The sequence below is a fragment of the Sminthopsis crassicaudata genome, chromosome 4 (assembly GCF_048593235.1).
Source record: "Sminthopsis crassicaudata isolate SCR6 chromosome 4, ASM4859323v1, whole genome shotgun sequence".
Classification (NCBI taxonomy): domain Eukaryota; kingdom Metazoa; phylum Chordata; class Mammalia; order Dasyuromorphia; family Dasyuridae; genus Sminthopsis; species Sminthopsis crassicaudata.
The window spans coordinates 51,217,044-51,238,773 of NC_133620.1; the positions used below are offsets into that span (position 1 = coordinate 51,217,044).

Here is a 21,730-nt window from a genome sequence, read left to right on the forward strand (position 1 = left end):
CAACAACAGAGTGAGAAAGCTATGTTGTCTTCCACACCATTCCCATGATTCTCTCTCTGCATTTAGTTGACTTTCTTCATCACTGAACAAGTAGAACTGGTTTGAATCCTTTCATTGTTGAAGAGGGCCACCTCCATCAGAATTGATCATCGTACAGTCTTATTGTTGTCATGTATAATGATCTCCTGGTTCTGCTCATTTCACTTAGCATCAATTCATGTGAGTCTCTCCAAAACTCTTTGAAATCATACCTATAGTCATTTCTTACAGAACAATAATATTCCACAGCATTCATATGCCATAATTTATTAAGCCATTCTCCAACTGATAGGCATCCACTCAGTTTCCAGTTTCTAGCCACTACAAAAAAGGGCTTCCATAAACATTTTTTCACATGTGGGGCCTTTCCCTCCTTTAAGATCTCTTTGGGATACAAGCCCAGTAGAAACACTGCTGAATCAAAGGAAATGAACAGTTTGATAACTTTTTGAGCAAGTTCCAGATTGCTCTCCAGAATGGCTGGATCCATTCACAGTTCCACCAACAATGTATTAGTGTCCCAGTTTTCCCACATTCCCTCTAATTTTCATCATTATCTTTTCCTCTCATCTTAGCCAATCTTGACAGATGACAGAGTTGTCTTAATTTGCATTTCTCTATAATCAATAGTGATTTGGAGCACCTTTTCATATGACTACAAATAGTTTCAATTTCTTCATCTGAAAATTGTCTGCTCATATCCTTTGACCACTTATCAATTAGTAATGGCTTTAATTATTATAAATTTGAGTCAGTTCTCTATACATTTTAGAAATGAGGCTTTTATCAGAACCTTTGAATATAAAATATTTTTCCAGTTTATTGCTTTCCTTCTAATCTTGTCTGCATTGGTTTTGTTTGTACAAAAACTTTTTAACTTAATATAATCAAAATTATCTATTTTTTGATCAATAATGATCTCTGGTTCTTCTTTGGTCACAAATCCCTTCTTCCTTCACAGATGTGAGAGGTAAACTATCCTATGTTCTTCTAATTTATTTATAATATCATTATTTATGTGCAGATTATGACCCATTTCGATCTTATCTTGGTACATGGTGTCAGGTACAGATCAATGCCTAGTTTCTGCCATACTAGTTTCTAATTTTCTCAGCAGTTTTTGCCAATACTGAATTATTTTCCCAAAATCTGGGGTCTTTGGATTTGTCAAACACTAGATTACTATAGTCATTGACTATTTTCTCCTGGGAACCTAACCTATTCCACTGATCAACTACTCTGTTTCTTAGCCAGTACCATATGATTTTGATGACTGCTGCTTTATAATACAATTTTAGATCTGGTAGAGCTATGCCACCTTCAAATTAATTTTGACATGCTGTTAAATACTTATTAGACTTTTGTGATCACTACTTATTTTTCCAGATGTTTACAAACTCCTTTTAATAATGCATTCCAAAGTTTTACCAGAAATGTAGAGTTCTCTGAAATTTTGACTATCTTGTTTTTTGTGGGAATATTTAAGTAACATTTGCTATTTGAATTATTCTGGTACTTCTCTTGTTCTTCACTATCTTTGAAAGAAAACAGTATATAAACACTTATTTCAAGCACAAAATTAACTTTTCAGGTATGGGGAAGGGATAAGATTCCCTAGATAGCAATTTTCTGATTTTGCAGATTTCAAGTATAACATGGGAAAATAGGAGATGGCAATTAAAAAAAAAAACTAATACTACCTCAGACTGCATTTAAAAAGGCAGAATATTCAAGACTAGGGAGCTGATAATTCCTTGCCCTGGTCAGATAATTTCTAGAGTATTGTGTCAAGTTTTGGGGATGACATTTTTTTATTAAGTATTATTTTTCCCAGTTACATGTGAATAAAATTTTTAGCATTCATTTTGACAGGATTTTGAGTTCTAATTTTTTCTCCCTCCTTTCTTCCCCTCCTCTTTTTGAAAAAAAAATAGACAATTTGAAATAGTTTATACATGTGCTATCATATAAAATATTTCCATATTAGTCCCAAAAGCATAAAAAGGGGGAAAACTATGAGAAAGAATAAGGTAGGTGAAAAATATCCTTTAATCTGCATTCAGAGTCTGTCAGTTCTTTATGCTGATGTGGATAGCATTTTCCTTCATGAATCCTCTCTACTTGTCTTAGAAAATTCTGTTGCTAAGAAGAACTGAGTAATTCATAGTTGATTATCACACAGTGTTGCTGAGGCTGCTTATAATGTTTTCCTGTTTCTGCTCATTTTATTTTGCATCACTTCATGCAAGGCTTTTCAGGTTTTTCGGAAATCTGCCTGTTCATCATGTCTTATTGTACCCATTACATTCATATGCCACACCTTGTCTAGACATTCCCCAGTCAATGGCATTAAAAAAAAGGACAATGAAAAGCTGGATGACATCCTGAGAAGAGTAATCAGGATGTGAAGGACATTGAGAGGATATTTATCCTGGAGAAGAGAATGCCTGAGTGAAGGGGTGGTGTGATCAAAGGGTTGTCATGTGCAAAAAGGATTAAACTTGTTCTGTTTGTCCCCAAAGGGTAGAAGTGGGAACAATGTTATCCCAATAGTTAAAGCTATCCCAAAGTCTAATCGTGTTAGAAGGCATCCGGGTCACTTTCACTGGAGGTCAACAATCCAAGGCTGGATAATCACTCCTTGAGTGTAGAGTAGTTCTTTTCCAGATTGTGACTTCTGACTCAGATTAGATGATTCTGTAATTTTTGATGAAGCCACAGGTCGAAATAAAGATGTTAGACATAATAGTCTCATTTTATGAGACTAAAGCTAAATAGAATAGAATAGTTTCTTTCAAATAGAGCCAAGCTCTTTGAGGACTGTGATTTTCTTCATTTTTGTCTATTTTTAATTTCTAGGAGAGTACCTGGTCCATGGATTAGGAGTTAGTTGTCTTGGATTCAAATTCTCCTCCTAACACTGCTTGTGAGGCATTAGAAAAATCAATTATCTTACGTGGGCCTTAATATCTTTTACTCTAAAATTAGGTAATTGGGCTTAATGACTTCTGAGGTCTCTTTCAGTTCTATAGCTCTGTTCCTTTATTCTATGAGGTTCTATGACTATGACTTACTGACCTAGTATTATGGCATTCCAAGCCATCATTAGGGTGGCAAAGGCAAATTGTGCATTACATGAATGACCTAATCTGGTTGTTTCCATTGTTACTTCCATTTTCTCCTTAGAACTTCCACTGTACCACCAAATATTTAGACCTACAGCAAATCCAAGAAGACAAAAAGCACTGGGATGGTGTGAAATAATGGACATTGTGAGATGGTAAATATTCAGTCAAAATGGACCAATTTTTCCTGGAAATTAGATCTCTGATCATGGGGGTGAGGGGAATCTAATTAAGTTCAATAAAATGAGTTAGTCTTGTTTTAGAGTTGATGTTTCAGAGTGGGAAAATATAAAATAAACTGAGCTTCCTTAATCTGAATTGATTTCAACTTAATTTCAGAGCTAAGAAATGTGGTCAGATACCTAAATCTGCAAATCATTAATGTAAAATGAATTACCTGGTAAATTAACTCACTCAGTGATTCATTTATTTATCCATTCATTAATTTGTTTATCTCATGAACCCTACTTCAGCTTTGTGTGGCATTTACCTTGACATTTATGTTTGGATAGAATACTTGATGATAATGAAATGCTATAGAAAACAATCCTAAGAGTTTAGCAGATAAGCTCCTTCTCTTTGTGTTGTGAGTGAAGATTTTGAATTTCTGTGATGAGAAGCTGTTTTTTCAGATGAGATTTAAATCCTCATGATTCTCAAAGATGAAGGGTGTTTTCTCTGCTCTCCTGAGTTGAGGAAACCAAATTATCCAGAATATTTATGGGCATTTCTCAATTTAACTTCCAATGAATTTCATAATCTATTTCTACTTCTATCTCTCTCTGTCAGTTATAAACTTGATGTGAAGTTCACCATGAATTTAAGGCTACAAGGAACCTTGGAGACCTTCTAGTCCACAACCTCTCCTCCATTTTATGGATGATGAAACTGAAGTTTATAAAGGTTAAGTGACTTGCCCAGGTTTCACAGTTAGTATAATGGGGATCATACCATGTCTCAGGCATTCTATATGTCATCCCCCTGTTAGACTAGTAAATGAACCCAAATGTACCTGACTCTAAGATCAGCATTCTAAGTAGCCTATAATGTTTTCTCAAATATTTCTGGAGATAGGAAAAAAATGAACTCTAGTGACTAGGGGATAGGCAGAGACCATAGGTTAATATTCAGAGCATTATACTAAATTAAAAGTCATGTGCTAGAGCCTTTTTTTTTTCTTTTACCCAAATATTGACAGGTGGTGAGCAGGTGGAGCCGCCCAGCACTTGTCAGGGATGTGTCTGAGTGGTAGGCGGAGAAAGGGTGAAGATATGACTGAACGATATCGGCACAGTCGCTCCTTTCCTGTTGTTGAGTGACACTTGGATATATCACTAGACATATAAAAATAGAAGCTCTGTGTCAGCCTTCTCCTTGTACAGGGTGCTGTGCTGCAGTGTTTAAATCTGGATGTCAGTATGCCAGTATCGTTATTTATAGAGGAGACCCACATTAACATTTTGAGAGCGAGAGAAGGAGAATGAGAGAGAGGAAAAGAAAAGGGGAGTGAGAGAGACACTGCACACACAAGAGGGAAGGCAGATTGAATCCAAGGATCTATTACTATTTCTACCTTCTATTCACAGAGCATTTTATACTTTTCAAAAGACTACCCACCTGTCCCTTTTGTTCCCCAACACCTCCCCACCAAAAAAAAAAAAAAAAAAAAAAAAAAAAAAAAAAAAAAAAAAAAAAGGCACTCCAAAGTAGAACAGATTGCCTTAGGAAATTGTGACTTCTCCAACAGTGGAGTTCTTCAAGCAAAGACTGGATGATTGCTTGTCAAGTGTGTTTTAGTAGAAATTTTTTTAGGTACAAGATGGACTTGATGCCCACCAGTGACCTCTCTATTCTGAAATTCTGCAGTTTTCATCTCATTCTACACATATTGTCCCTCTAAAAGGGTGCATAAGGCATTCTTATTTGAAAGTTGAAGATCAGAGGCAAAAGGAAATAAAATCCTAGGGAACTGAGGCACACAGAGGTCATGAGACTAGCCCAGTATCATTCAGTCATGGAGCCAAGGACTAAGGAAAGCCAGTCAGGAGATCTCTAAGGAACTGTCCATAATGTCAGGCAAATTTTGAGGGACAATTTTACATAGGATTATAAATCTCTAAATGTAAAAGATCTCAAAGTTCAGTTAGTCCATGCCCCTGCTCCACCACCAAATCCCTTTTAAATAAAGACCTAGGGATTTTTAAGTCACATAGGTAGCAAGTATAAAAGGAAGGGCATAAACCCAAATCCTCTGACTCCAGAAACACAGTTCTCTCTTTCCATTGTAGCATACAAGGGTAGGCAATAGGAAATTGACCCCTCTTTCCATCTAAATTTAAAATGAGCTCAAGTAGTTAATTTCAGGGTCTAGAGACTATAAAGAAATAGCATTATGGCACCTTGCCAGCATCCAGTCAATACAGGATTATCCCAAGCAATCAATATACATTTATTTTTCCATGCCATATCCCTATACATGGGAAAAATCTTTATATAATAACTAAAGCATCTTTCTCCTCTAAATTCTTTAAAATAATCTTCCTCACAGAATAATTTCCTAACCATGACAAATCTAGAATGTCATGCTCATCCTATTTCCAGATGACACAAAGTTAAAAGGGACACTTAATATGCTGGAGGAGAGAATCAAGATTCAGAAATATTTTGATATGCTGGTGAAATGTTGGTTCAAACCATCAAGATAAGATTCACTCTAATACTTCTAAAAATCCATATTATCTTCCATGTGGGTATAATACTGCACAGCTTACAGCTGTTCCTTAGTAGGCAGATTCATGAATAGCTATGGCTAACATTTCATCCCTTGGTGGTTCACTTTTTGGTGATGGGCTTCTATAGACTGGTCTTAAGCTGACAATCCAGCACTAGGACTATATTTGAAAGCTTTATCTAAGAGAAGACCTGCCAGTGTTTATTTTCTTCTGGCATGAACTTCAAGAACCCAGAGACCTCTCTGTGACATGATGAAGCATAAGAGCAGGATTTCAATGAAGGAAGATGAGGCTGAACAGGGATAAAAAATTGAGATTTGTAGTTGATCACAAGCCTAATATAGGCTAAGAGTATGAAAAAGTTTAGTTTCTGATTTGTTTTAAAAAATGCAATTATGGACTGCATTAATGGGATTAGGATGTCTATATCAAAGGAGGCCATGGTCTATATTCTCATTTGATTCAATCACATGTAGAGAATTGCATATGGTTCTGGGCACTCCACTTCTATGGAGACAATGACAAATTAATGAGCATTTCTAAAAGAATAGCCTTATTGTGAGGAATCTGGAAACCATGACTTACTAACATTGTGAGGGATAAAAAAGCATGACTTTTGAGGAAAGGTTGAGTGAACAGGAATGTTTATCCAGATAAGAAAAAAAATGAACAATTTAGAAAGGACATGAAAATTGCCTTCAAATACTTGAAGCATTGTCATATGAAGGAAAAATTAGGAGTGTATCTTAACAGAGCTAGGATCAATAATAGGAGAAAGTTACTGTAAAAGGAGGCAGCTTTGGGCTCATTACCTTGAATATCTCTGTTTCAGTTTTGTCTTTGAAAAATGAGAGAGATGAATCTCAAAGATCCCTTTAAACTCCAAAATTCAATGATTCTTAGGAAGAGCTTTATAATAATTAAATGTAGGGGGGTGAAAAATTAATCTGATAGACTAGTGAATTGTTACTTGAAGTGTTCATGAAGGTTTCCATTTTCATCTTGGTGTTGGATATTGCATAAAGATAATGACATGAATGTAGCCCATATCATTAGATAATTCCAGTGACTTCTATTGCCTCTTTTCATATGGTGTTCCACAGTTATTAGTGCCCTTGTCAGATTTATTTTCCAAAACTTATCTTAAAATGATCTTGGTTCAATTTAATACCTTGACTCTTTGTCTAGCATATATTTGAATTTACATTATTCCAAGTTATAAATATGTAAAATGTGATAATTATTTTCAACCCAATGAAAATATGCAGTATGAGTTCAAATAATGTGACCATTTTAGAGTATTCATTATTCATACTAATCAGGACCTCGTTGTATTGCAATAGTTCAGGAAAGAGGTAACAAAGGCCTGAACCAAGGTTGTATGGGTTGAGAAGGGAGCAGTTATGAGAGATGTTACAGAGAAATGAATGACAATATTTGGCAAATGATTGGATATAAGTTGCATCTGTGTTCTTCATGTGGCCTCCAAATGAGCACATTTCTCTTCTCTCCCCTCTAGCTTCCTTTGTGTTGTTTTTTTTTCTTCCCAGATCAAAATGTAGATTCTGTGAGATCTGAGACTTTCTTTTCTTTTCTTTTTTTTTTTTTTAACTTCTTTTTATATCTCCAGTGCTTGGCACATAGTAAATGCTTAATGAATTATTGCTGCTTTTGTCATGTGGGCTGAGTGAGAGTAAGCAGTGAAGGATAGAATTGAGGTTGAGAACCTATGTTACTAGGAAAAAAGAATGGTGATGCTCTTAACAGAAATAGGAAAACTGGGGGGGGTGGAAACTGTGTTTGGGAACTAAGATGTGACTTTAGACATTAATCAACAATCAGTAAATATTTATGAATTGCCTAAGTGCTGGGTACTTTGGTAGGTGTTGGGGAAAAAATAACCAATTGTTTCTTATTGAAGTTTAATCGCTTAAATAAGAAAATTGTAGGATAGTACAAGAAAATGAGAGAGACAAACTAGTTGATCCCCAAGTTTCTCTATCCTTCCTGGGATATTTCTCCATTTTCCTCTGGGACAAACCCCATCTTTATTTTCACCTGCAGTCCCTGGGAAGATGGGCTATGTTTTCCTGAGAAACCTCATAGAGACATGTGTTTTTTGAATGCTTAGGTGTTTATTGGCTTTCTGGATTAGAAAGCCACCTATATTTTACCTGAGTCTGAGGTAAGATGAAAATTGCCAAGTTTTTTGGAGCTGCCTGGTTGTGGAGAATCACTGCCCAAACCTCCCACCTTCCTCATGTTAATGTAATCAGCAAGAAGCCTGTACACCTGACAGCAGTTCAGAATATGAGGTGAATGATTAAAGTTTAAAAGGTCGTATACCATTGTAATTCTGAAAAGAAACTTTATGATTCATCATTCCTGATGTAATGTCATCTGTTTAATAAAGCCGTATTTCACTTGCTGCTCATTTTTAATGGGCCTATTTAAGTAATGGCATTGGGGTGGATATTTCCCCCTTTCCTTTCATACTAAGTGTGGTTTGTATGGAGTATACTTGAAAAGAGCTACAGTAGCTTAGGACTCTGATATTTACAATATCTTTCAGCCCTTAGCTGAATGAGTATTATTTATGCCAAACTGTTCCTTGGGCTGAAATATTTAGAGAAGCAAAATGAACAGCTGGATATGCTAATACATGAATAAACCATGTCTCTCTTAATTGTATGGATCTGGATTTATATCTTTAGCAGACATGGACATCTATAAAAAGCTGTGAGAATGGGTGGTCAGAGAGGTGGCTGGACTTTCCATAGACTGATAAGGGTACTTTGCTTAAAGCAGCTTATATATATAGAATGTCATATGTAGAAGGTAGCTTTGGGGTTTCTTAATCTGGGGTCTGTGGGAATATTCTGGGGAACAGGAAAAATGAATTAAAGTTTAGTGTTTTAAACAATTATTTTAAAATAGTTTTTATTTTTTTTTGTTTTCTGAGAAACACCAGCTTCAACAAGTTGTCCATGACCAAAAAAGAAAAGAAAAGATTAAGAACCTCTGATTCAATTGAACGCTTTATTTTCAGATAATTAAACTAAGGCTCAGAAAAGGAAAATGAACTAGCTAGCAAGTGGTCAAATCTTTCTGTCTCTGCACAGAGATGGAACAGGTCAGAAATGTCTCTAATTTCGCTGCTTTGTTGCAATGGACAGATTCAGTAAGTCTTACTGTGAAAGTCAGGTTTCTTTTATTCAAAGTCAATTCACATCTTCCTCAAGAATACCAATGATGGATGGATAGTGAAATGGTTGAAATGATGAGATAGTTGGGATTTTGGTGATGTTTGAGATGCTAAATTCTGGGAAAAAGACACACGGTTGTCTATAGACTGAGAATATTTTGAAACAGGACATTTAAAAAGAGTGCTTATTTCTTTTCCAGTGTTTTGTTAATATTATTTTTGTTAATATTATTCCATTTCCTTAGATCTGTCTTTAGAGATTTCTTTCTTCTATCTGTTGACTTTTAACATGTTCTTGTGAGGATCTGTCGATAGTTTGAAATTTAGGAGTTCGGAATAGAAATATGAGAAGGAAAAGAAGGGTGATTGATATCTTATGACAAATCATAGTCACAGAATTACAACATCTCAGAATAGGCATGGGCCTTTGAAGCCATCTGGCTCAACAAACAAAAAGTGTGTTCATAATATACCGGAGAAGTGATATCCTTATCTGTGCTTAGATATCCAGAGTGAGGGCAAACCCATTACTTCCCAGGTAGCCCATCCTTCTTTTTCTTAGCTCTCGTTGTTGGGAAACTTTGCTCTTGAATTAAAAATTTTAAAGTTTCTGGAGACCTCAGGTTCAACCCCATGGTGAGCATAGGTGTGGAATAGTGGAAGAAACTATCCTTGAATATGAGGAAGGCCTGTTGCAGCTACAGATTATTGGACTTATAAACTGAGGCAGTTTATATAGTGAGGCATCTATGAAACACCTCAAATGACTTATCACACTTTGTCTTAATTTCTTAAGAAATTCTCATTCTCATTCTCTAGAGGCCCTTGATGAAACAGTCTGATTTAGCCCCCATTTTACCTGCAGATGGAATGTAACATCCTACTTTAACAGACCAAGAAGGTCCTTTGAGCAAAGTCCAGGCATTCCATAAAAGGAGACATCTTCCTTTTCTTAAATATCTTCTTTTGTTCTCTTCCCTCCTCATAGTTTGTCCATAACGATGGGCATGGTGTGGGTATGGGCCACATATTGATTGATTAATTGATTGACTGAATAAATAACCCTTTATTAAGTGTTTACTATATGCGGTAGATGCTACAGTGGAGAGAAGGAGGGCTCAAAGCTAATTAAAACATGATTCTCTGACAAATGCTTTATCAGAATTAGACTCCTTCTTGCTGTTATTTCTCACCATGTATTTGTAATGAATTTAGCTTTCAAAATACCTGAATTCATGTCTTCACACTAAAATCTCCTAACTATATGATTCTGAAGAAGCTGTTTAATTTCTAGTATATACCTTAGGGTGTATACCTTGTGTATTTATACACTACTTATCTCCTAGAGTTGTTTTAAGGGAAGCACTTACTTAACATGAAATTATTGATATTGGATGAGTACTGGGTGTCCTGTGGCACTCTAGTTGGGAATTGGGTGAATCAGGGGGACACCAAAGGTGGATAAGACTCCCTGAAAAAGGCTCAGCAAACTCTCCCACCAGAGATCCTTGTCCTTTATGAACAGCTCAGCCGAATGAATAGATGAGAACCTTTGTTTCCGAAGCTATGGAGGCAGCTGAAGCAGACACTGAAAATCACTTGGAGCTTGGTGAGATGTACAAGAAGCCAAAGTCATCCTCCACATCCCAGACCTTCACCAGTAGTATTGACTTTTGTCTTACGTGAACTCTGATGACTTTGGAAGAGTGAGGCTGATAACTTTGCAACTCTGCCTCACTTAAATTGAATTCACATAATTAAAACATCACCTCATGAATTTCTTGGTCCTCTTTGAAAATGAAAGACAAACACCCGTTATTGTTTTTATTGTAATTGTTGTCAGTCTTACTTTGTTGATGTTTACTTTCATTTTTATTTTCAAAATATATGCATGGATAATTTTTCAACATATTCATGCATATGTTTTGAAAATAAAGATGAAAGTAGGTGAATTCTCCTGAAAAAGAAAGAAAGAAAAAAAGAAAGAAAATGGAGGCAATTAGAATATTCAATGGCCACCTAAGAATGCAGCTTCTATATCCAAAAGAATTCCATTGCCATCGAAAAAGAGAATTCATGATTTGTAGCCAGAGGATCTAGGTTTGAGTCCTAGGGTCTGTCATTTTCCATCTGTATGATTTTGTACTAGGCTCTTAACTTTTCTAGTTCTTATTTTCTTCATCTGAAAAATGAGAGTATTGGTTTAGTTGACCTCTGAAACTCTTTCATGCTCTAAATATTTTCTTAAAATTTCAAGCATTTCTATAACATCGTGGAATAGAAAAAAAAGATAATTGCACATGAAAACACAAATTCTTTACATACAACTGATTGTTCCTTTTAAATATCTCATAAAGTTATCATGTAATTTTCTTCCTCCCTCCCCCTTTTTCCTCCCCTCCACACTAGAGATAGCTATAATTAAACACAAATGTATGTGCATTTATGTAAAATCATTCTATACATCTATTTATCAATTCTTTCTCTGGATTCAGATAGCATCTTCCATCATAGGTTCTTTCTAGGTAATTTGGTTATTTATAATAGTCAAAATGGCTTACATAAGCTCTAAATCTATGCTCTTTCTTCTCAGTTTTTAGCATGATCTGCTTATCAAATATTGGTATATTTGTAAAAAAATGCAAATATTTTCTTCATAGAATATAAGCAGAGATGTTTAATTTTTATCTTTGAATAATACCATGCCCAACACATGCTAGACAATTAATAAATGCTTGCCCACTTGTTAATTTTTGATTAATTTGGCTATCTTTAGCATTTGCTAAATGTTAGTTCTTGTGTTGGGATCAAATTCCACAGCCTCTAAAATCTGTGAGCTGCCTACATTATTTGAATAGAGTTGATCTCCTGGAATCCATTATATATGTAGTCTCTTTTCTTTGGTCTAGAGAAAAGAATCCAGTGAGTGGCCATTAGGTAAACTAAAAGAAAAATCCTTGTATCCTACCTTTAGAAGTAAGTTTGTTGTTCATATAGTTTGTTGATCTACTTTGTATATTCAGTAACATCCTAGAGAAAAGAAAGGGAAGGGAATAAGTATTTACAGTTCACCTTCTATGTGCCAGGCACTGTGCTAAGTAGCATTTTTTTTTCTTGGACCATAACTGGTTCAAGATGGGTGTAGCTATGAATTTGTTCCTTGAAATCATAATCCCAACACAATCTAGCTAACCATTTCCATTCTCATTAAGGTTCAGAGGCTTCCTAATGCTTGGGTTTTTTTTTTTTTTTGTTTGTTTTTTTTTTTTGGCGGGGGGAGGAAGGACACAAAACATTGCACTAATCTTCTAGGTATTTGAAATCCTTCACAATTTTCACCTATATTTTAATGTTGATTAGATATTACTTTCCCTCATACACTCTATGGTCCTATCTGCTCTACTTCATAAATGAAATCCCTTCTCTTGCCTTCATGCTTTGTATATAGTGAATACAGTGCACAAAAAAGTTAAAAAGACCTGAGTTGAAAACCAATCCCAGTCACTTACTTATTAGCCATTAGAACTATGATTTAGGCAAGGTGAATTAATATCTCACTGTTCCAGACAGCTAGGTGATACAACTGATGAATCAAAAAGACCTGAATTCAAATTTAGTCTCAGATACTTAGTAGATGTTTGCCTCAGTTTCTTCAACTGTAAAATGAAGCTCATAATATCATCTGCCTCCAAAATCTGTTGTCCAACTTAAGTGTTCTTAGAATAGTTTGGAACATGATAAGAACTTAAAAAATGCTTATTCTATTCCTTCCCCTTCTCTTCCTCCTTTCAGGGTTTCAGATGTTCCCTCAAACTCATAGATTCAGCATAAGTGACAGCTCCTAAATGAAGCTTCTCCTGAATCCTTTAAAAACTTCCTCAACTACTGAAATTACTTTGCATATTTAAAAAAGTAATAATATATCTATATACACAAGCTTTTTCCTCAGTAGTCTTTTCTTGAGGCAAATACTATTTTCATTTTTCTATATCTAGTGCTTAGTGTAGTTCTAACACATAGTAGGTAATATAATGAATAGATTGAATGTTAGACTTGGGATTCAGATAGATGAGTTCTAATTCTGTTTCACACACTTACTAGGTATGTGACCATGGACAGAAATTTAGCTTTTGTTTCCTCATCAATAAAACTCAGCTAATCATAGTAACTGTCTCACAGAGTTACTGTTAAGAAGGAAATGAAATTGTTATGTCAAGAGCTTTGTAAACCTTCAAGTACTATATGTTAGTTATAATTATTTGTTGTAAAATTAGGAATTTGGATTAGATCATCTTAAAGGTCCTCTTCTGCTCTAAATCACATAGGGGGAAAAGCTAGAGGAACCTGTTCCATCAAGCCACTTTTCTATACAGATTGACAGTCCTGAAGCCATTTGAATAAACAAGAGTAGATATAAATCATTATCATTAAATTTTTGTGAAATGCTAACCCTTTGTGAAATGCTTTGCTAAGAGATTTAAGATGCCCTGACTTCCTTCCTTCTTTTTACCTGCTAATTTGACATCACATTGTAGTAGGCAAAAGAGCTCATTGAGTGTGATTTGGCCTTTATTAATCACTGCAATTTTTTCTTGTAAAATTTCTTTTGTGATACCAAGGCTCTGGGGAAGGCAGAGGAAGAGGACATGTCTCAGCTATGGCTCTGGGTTATAAAGTTTTTGTCTCTTTGAAGGGAAGTTTGGTAAGTGTCTGGAGGGAGAAGACCCTTAAGGTCATTCAGGACTACAAGGGATGAATGTAACCCATTTCAGATGCTCTAGATAGAACCTCAGCTGCAACTTTATTCATGAAAGGAATATTTAATAGAATTCAGGCTTTTTCAGGAAAGGTACTCAGCTTAATAAATATTTGTTGAATGACAATGGGTGATGATACTATTATTTATAATGAATATGTAAAGGAGTTATCTGGGAAGCTCCTTCCATGTCTTCATAGGAAGATATCTGGGGCACATAGTAGTTTAATGACTTAGCCAAAGGCACATAACATGATAGGATTTGAAAACAGAGCCTACTGATTTCAAGTACAGAATTCCTTAATACTACAGCATTCTGGTAATTTCACTTAAGGTTCTTTGACTCTAATATGAATACTATGAATCTGTAAGGTTTCTTTCTTTTAAAGAGCCACGATCATGTTTTTCATTTGCTTTCAGTTATTCTGTCCTTCGAGGTTTTCTAATACAGTGCATGTAGTCTTGTGCAGAATATTTGACAGGATATTGGAATTGGAGACAGGATAATCAGTTGGAGTCTTGACTCAGTTACCTCAACTGTAGAATGAAGAAACTGGATAATCTTTGATCACAAACCTATAGTCTATTCAGTTTTTTGCCAAGATATGGGTCCAAATCTTATATAAGGTCCCTTCCAGATCTGACATTCTAAGAGATTCTTTATTCTACTCTTAGCCAGGAATCATCCAGGTGCTTGAGATTATGATATGTTGTGAATTCCATGAGCAGAATTAGAACTGGAACTTCCCATTTTGATTCAAACTGTACCAGAGAAATTATCTTGAACCACTAGAGCTTCCTTTGATGTTAACAGACCCTCTTAGCTCAGAGTAGTTCCATAATAGGTAGATGTAAAATGCTCCAAAGAATCCCAAGTCTCAATCCCATTAGTGTCATCTCATTGCCTGGGAAGGAGATGAAATTTGGGATTTCAGTATCTGATTTGGGTTATATGTGTAAGGGAAGTAGGATAAGTTAAGAAAGATATATCGATAATGAGAAAGAAGAATCACAGACTATCAGATCCAACTCATACCTGAAGAATTCCTTCTACAACAACCTTGACAAATTATCACCCAGTCTCTCCTTGAATTCCTTCCAAACAAGGGAACCCAGATCCCTCTTCTGGGTGACAATCCTTCCCCTTTGATTTTTTAATTGAAAATATTTGAAGTTGGGCCAGCTAGATGGCAGTGGAGAGAGCACCAGCTCTGGAGTCAGGACCTGAATTCAAATCCAGCCTCAGACACTTAAAACTTCCTAGCTGTGTGACCTTGAGCAAGGCACTTAACCACAATTGCCTGAAAAAAAAAAAAAAAGAAATAGAGTAATAAAAGAAGGAAGGAAGGAAGGTAAGAAAGAGAAAGAAAGAGGGAGAGAAGAAAGAAAGAAAGAAAAAGAAAAGAAAACATTTGAAGACATCTATAAAGTCCTTCCACCTAGTCCCTCCAACTTTTCTTAGCAGTGAGGTGGTACAGTGGAAAGAGAGCAAGGTCTAGACTCTTTATGACCTGAGTTCAAATTTAGCCTCAAACATATACTTAAACTCTGTGCCTCTGGGATAATCACTTAATCTCTGCCTCAGTTTTTTCAATTGTAAAATGGCGATAATGATAGCATCTCCCTTACAGGTTATTGTGGGGATTCAGTGAGATATCTGTAAAATGCTTAGCTTGATGCCTGGAACAAAGTAAGAACTTAATGAATGTTTCTTTCTTTCCTTCCTTCTCTTTAAGTGAAACACCTTCATCTGTTTTTTGTGTAATATGGTCTCACATCTTTCCACCATCCAAGCAGCCTTCCGCTGGATGGCTTCCAGCTTGCAAATGTCTTTCCTAAAGGGTGGTTTCCAGGAAGGAATATATTTCAGACCTGGGGGGAGTAAGGCAGAGCATAGCAGTACTATTCCCTTTTGAGTTCTGAACCCCCTTTATCTACATGCCGGCTTACCTTCATTGAACCACACCCTTTTCTTCTTATTCCCCAGCCAAACCTTCCAAAAAGACTCCCTTAATTCAGGAAGCACTAAATGGAAGCAGGCCAGTTGGAGACTCTCCCTTAGCGACTTATTCAGCAAGACAAACCAGCAGCTCAGAACTCATTTAGGGGTAGGCAAACTGGTGTGGGGAGCATGTCAGAAGGGCTTGCCACTTACCAGCCATTTGACATGTCAGTGTTTTTGAAAACCAAGGCTACCATAATGAGCCAAGTCTCAGTCTTCTAAGAATTCCACTCCCCTTATTCTTCTTTAATAAGTTGTTTTAGTTAGGGGCCCGCCTAGGGAAGCAGCCCTGCTTAGAAACCTTGAGGGAATGTATTTATCACAGTCAGACCCATGTTCCATTGCCAAGTGCTATTTCCATTCAAATGATATCACATTTTCCAGTTTCCAGCCCCTTTCAACTAGAATGGGGTTGAAAACCTTTCCCCAATGGGAGTACCCAGAATGACTAGTACAAATAGGCATGTTGAGAATTTCATCGGCCAGGGTGGAGCATGAAAGGTAATTGGATAAGGGGAGCCAATGATGCTAAAATGGTTCCTCCAAAGACAGAATGGGTGCCTGTTTTTTCCAGAAGTTACCTTTTTCATGGTGAAAAAGAAATGCTAAATCTTTGCCCTACGCACCTTTGATATTCTCCAAATAAGGGTAGTGAATCGCAAGTCTCAATTTCTCACCATAAAATAATATTCCAGGATAACTTTAATTACCTTAAAAGCTCTTATGGTTTCTGTCTCTGTCTCTTTCTCTCTATGTCTTTCTCTGTCTCTGTACACACACACACACACACACAGAGTGGACATATATGTATGTGTGTATGTATGTATTCACACACATGTATATTTACATATCCTTACATATATGTGTATCTAGATACCTGAACATATATACATAGATATAGATATATAATTGCAACTAATAGCTAGATAGCTGAGAAACATACTCTTCTTTAACAGAGGGCATCATGAAGTTAAGTACAACCCCTAAGAAGCTTGGGAGTCACTGTTCTTGAAAGCAAATACCTAGGAATTAAACTCTAGTCATGGACATTCTGGCAATTGGTCTTAGAACTAAAATGTTCCTAGATCGAAGGTCCATTTACTTCAGGACGAAATATAGTGAGGTGTATCATTATCCCTGTTATAGGACAGGGAGGGATGGATGATGCTGTGTCCAGTTGAAGGAAGCTGCAGCTGCACTTTTAAGAAGCAGCATGGAATTACCCCAAATGGATTGTGGCCAAGATACCGAGCCATTGCCTCATGCTTCTTGCAAGAGGGTGTCACTTGGCTAGGAAATTGGTTTTATTTATCCTCAGAAAAATGGGGCTTCTGACAGCTGAGCAATCTGGAGACCCAGCTGGGTGGTTTGAATGGGACACCTCCTATTGAATAGTGCCACTTGGCGAATGATTCTTTTTCTAAAGAAGTGGCATCCAACTCTTGCCCTGTCTTGGATCGCCTGGGCTGTCCTCTCTGGGGTGAACTGAATATCAGAGTGCCTTCGTTTAGGATTAAGTTTTCTGTCAGTAACCTCATTTCATGAGATGGAAGGCAGAGGCACCTCTGGAGCTTCCTGGATCCCAGAGGACATGGGTGTCAGCACCCAAAGGATCTCTTTCAGAAATTACCTTGCTATTTGAAGCATTCAGACCCCCCCCCCTTTTCAGAGAGTGGAAGGGAAAATCAGTCAAATGCATGGTTCATATAAGCACAGTCCCCCCACAGTGCCGGGAGCTGGGGGTGAGAATGGCTATGGAGGAAGCTAGGCCTACTCATGTTAATTGGCTCTTTCTTGCTCATTTGTACTGAGTGAAAATCCCAGAGTGATTTCTAGAGAATTTCTTGGAAGGGGGGGACTTCTCTCCGGGTTTCCCACCTCTTTCCCCCCTCCAATCTGGATAATCCAGGGACATCATTTTTTCTCCCATGTTTGCACCCCTTTTACCGAAACCCCACAATTCCTAACATCAGCACCTTCAACCCAAAATAGCTCCCAGACCCAAGGAAGAGCAGGAAAAGCTGAGAGTCTGGCCACAGTCTAAAAGAAGCTACGCTGCCCTCCCTGGGCCGCCCCTCTCCCCAATTCCTGCCCTCCCCCCAGTTCAGAAAAAAAATGGTCTCTAAAAGTCTAAAACATGAGGTTTGGAGGTAAATCAAACCCTGGACAAAGGGTCAACGAAGAAGGATAAAGCTGCCACTTGTACGTGTCGAAGGCAGTAAAAGGGGCAACTTGTTATATTATTTACAGTCTCCATAAAGACGTGTCCCTGGCTGCTCAGACAAAGCCCCGAGCCTGCAACCCGAGGCGGCGCAGCGGACTGGGATGCCTGGGGAACCCGACTGGGGTGTCGGAGAGGGAAAGGCAGCTTGGGCTGAGCCGCTGGGGGAGGAATTGCAGGTGGGGCAGAGAGCGAGGGGGGCTTAAACTAGGCTGCCGAGGGAGAGGGGCTCAGACCGTGGGTGGGGGGAGGCTGAAGGGCTTGGACAAGGTTGCCGGAAGGAGGGACTCGAGCCCTGGGAATGGGGCTCAAGCGGGGCTGCAGGAGGGGGAGGGGCTCTAAGGAGAGGTGTTCGGGCCTAAATGAAGGGGTTAGGGGATAGGGTAGAGAGGGGGGCTATATCGGGGAAGGGAGCTTGAGCTACGGCTGTGGCCAATGGAAGGAAGCTCAGGCCTGAGGGTCGGGGACTGGGGGAGTTGGGGAGGGGCTTCGAGAAGCAGTGGGGGTAGGCTGGGGGGCATTAGGGGAGGGCTCCGCGGTGATGCGGGCTACCTGTGGGAGGGAGCTCAGACCCCGGAAAAGGGGACTTTAGCCTAGGAATTGGGGGTAAGGAGAGTACCCCGAGAGCGGGGTCTCGGGATGAGCGGCACCGGGGAAGTCGGCCCATGCTGAGGGATGTGGGGGTGTGGAGGAGGGGTTTAGGATTAATCGAAGGCTCATGCTGAGCTCCTGGCAGTCTCTTACCCACCTGGCCCCCTGCCCAGCCCACTGCCAAACTGGGAAAGGGTTAACTCTTCCTGGGCCTGGGGAGGGAAGGGAGAGCTCGGGCTAAGGGGAAGCCTTGGCTAAGCCTTCAGCTTTCTCTGTATTATGTCCAGGTGGCATGACGTGTGAACAGACGAAAGATAAAAATCACCGAGGAAATCGCTCTGTCTGAGCCCAGATCACGACGCCTTGCAGTGACCCGGCGACCCAAGCGCCATTCGTCAACTTGTCCTTCCAGCGACTTTTCACCCCATGCTCTGAGACTGTTAGTCCGGGCAGGGGGAGTATGGGGGTGGGGAGCCTGGGAGGGAGGAAGGGAGGGCGAGAATGGGGGAGGAAGCGGGGATGAAATACAGCCCTCTTGCTCAAAAGGGCTGGGGGCTCAGTTTAGAGATTGAGGCCAGAGTCTTTTAACAAACCAAATACTTTTACCAGACCCCCCTCTTTCTCTACTACTCCCCTCCCCCTCCCTCTCTCATCTCCCCAGCTTTGCAAACTCCAGGCCAAGTAATTGGCCCCAGTTCTCCAAAGCAACAGACCCTCAGTCCAACCATCAGCTCAAGGAGAGACAGGGTTTTTTAGCTGCACACAAAGAAAAGCCCATTTTGGAACCTAATTGCCTCATCTTGCGATCCAAGAGGCTTCTCCAGGGAGCAGCCGAGTTACAAGAAACATTTCAGAAACAATTTTTTGGGGGGAGGTGGGTTGGTTTCTAAATTCCCTGGGGCTAGAAGCTTTGCCCACAAGCCATAGGATGGGAATATGGAAGAGTGCCTGTGATTGGAATACAATCTATATATTTTTATTATCCAATTTTATATAAGAATCACAATCGTAATAATATTTATCTTGTGTTTTAAGATTTGTTTACAAAATACAAATTGGCTTCAGGAACATGTTGGGGCAAAGGAATTGCATTTGTATAGGAAAAAGGCTAGCTTTAGGGATTGGCACACTTTTCTATCTTTCAAAGAGCTCTTATGCCTACCTTCAAAACAAGTAAAAATGTCTTCACATTTTTCTGTATCTTGAGATAAAGCTTCCACATATTTTTTGAGCTCAGAGCCTTTAAGGAACTTTGGAAAGGTAACATGGTCAAAATTAGAGGTAGTAGTGAATGTTGTCATTTAGTTCCTGAATCTGCCATATTTATTATTGATACAGCTATGGGCAAATAAGGCAACTGCCCCAAAGGGCTCTGGGGCAGATAAGTTGACATTTGTCAGGCAAGTCAAATCAATTCTACCTCCTTGGACAGATCCTTGCTCCTCAGATAGCAATGGAGACAACTCAGAACTTTGAGCCTAGAAGCCCTCTTTCTCACAACACATCACTAGCCTTGCTTCTAGTCTAGTTTTGATAGCCATTATATAGTACATTCTCAGGAGACAATTCTGAGACAATCATCATTCGATAACAACTTTCCCAAAACAATACCATCAATAATAACTTCTGATTGATAGCCATTGAAGCTAGTCCAGGAATCTCTGGAATGGTAGCATTTCCCTTCCCCCAAACTGGCCCTGCTTCCAGACTAGTCCTCATAGCTATCATCCAGAAAAGCAATACCATATGGAGTTGAGATTTGGCAACTGCATTTGCAAGTGCCATAGCCCCTGATAACACAATAATGTTATGGCCAACAAAGTCTTTGGTACCATTAAATGGCTCAGAATTAGAAATGGTTGTGGTTTTATTAGTATAAGTAACACTAAAGAAACTTCATCATCTTTTGCTTGACTTCTACTCTCTGAGGATAATAGAGTCTTTCCATCTAACTTGTAGCTGAAACCCCATTTTTATTTGAATGGAAGAATAGGAACTGGTATTTACTTGAATCCCCAAAGGTTAATTTGGTACATTATTTCATAACAACTTTTTCAATAATTTGCTCATTAGACTTTATTTCCTCACCTGTAAAATGGAACAATATGTATACTTCAAAGAATCACTATTTGTAAAGGCATAATATGGAATATTGTTAAGGACAACAATCCAAAAAGATATCACGTCCAAATGAAATGTCCAAGAAAGAAGATATTCAGGATGTTGAACGACATTGGAATCTTGGAAGCAGGTTTTAACTTACTTGTATTGGGAACCTGGTAGAGGCATGGGTGTCAGGGATTAGGGGTCTTTCCATGATGTTATTTGGGTATTTTCATGATCACGTTTTAGATTAAAAAACAAAACAAAACAAAAAGTAAAACAAACAAAAACCCTTCATTATTACTATTGTCTACTCCAGAAAATGAAGTCATGAAAAATAAGGATCCATTTTCTTCCTTGCTAGCACAAGTCCATGCAAATGTATTAAAAATTAAAAAACAAACAAACAAACAAACAAAAAAAAACCTAATTGGATTGGAATTTAGGGAGAATGATCTACATAGTGCCTTCTAAGTGCAGTGGATCTCATTGAGGAGATGTGTTCTGGGAGTTGAAGCAATTATCATATTTTACCCAGAAATCAGCACCTAGAAGACTTCATTTTTTACAGGAGATCCCCCTTCCATTTTGACTCTACATTAGTCATCCTCCATGATGATATCAACCACTTTTGTTGAATTTATGTTTAAATATACCTGTTTTGGTTTTATTCTCTTGATGATGATGATCAGGGGATAATTAAACAAAGTTATCTTCATCTGTCTGTCAATGATCTTGAAGCAGTTGTAGAAAATCTCTTGTTGGGGCAAACCTTTCTTTAAGGTTATATTTTGCCCTCACTGAGTCATTTTTCTTTTTCCCTCTTTTTTTTTTTTTGTTAGTAGTTGAAAAAAAAAGAAAAGAAAGCTAGCAGGCTTTTATCTAGAGATCTAAAAGATTCTATAGCTTTCAGTCAATCAGCTATAGGACTATATTACTCCAGAAAGACTCTTGAT

The 21,730-nt window shown here is 38.0% G+C and overlaps 1 long non-coding RNA gene across 1 annotated transcript in view; it reads left to right on the top strand.

The window, feature by feature from the left end:
* LOC141541890 (uncharacterized) overlaps positions 1-20,517 on the top strand; it is a 33,526-nt gene extending 13,009 nt beyond the window's left edge. The window contains exons 2-3 of the long non-coding RNA XR_012481932.1: positions 3,226-3,319; positions 18,959-20,517. This is a non-coding gene — a long non-coding RNA (uncharacterized LOC141541890). The remainder of the gene's footprint in view (positions 1-3,225; positions 3,320-18,958) is intronic.
* Positions 20,518-21,730: the final 1,213 nt, after the last annotated feature.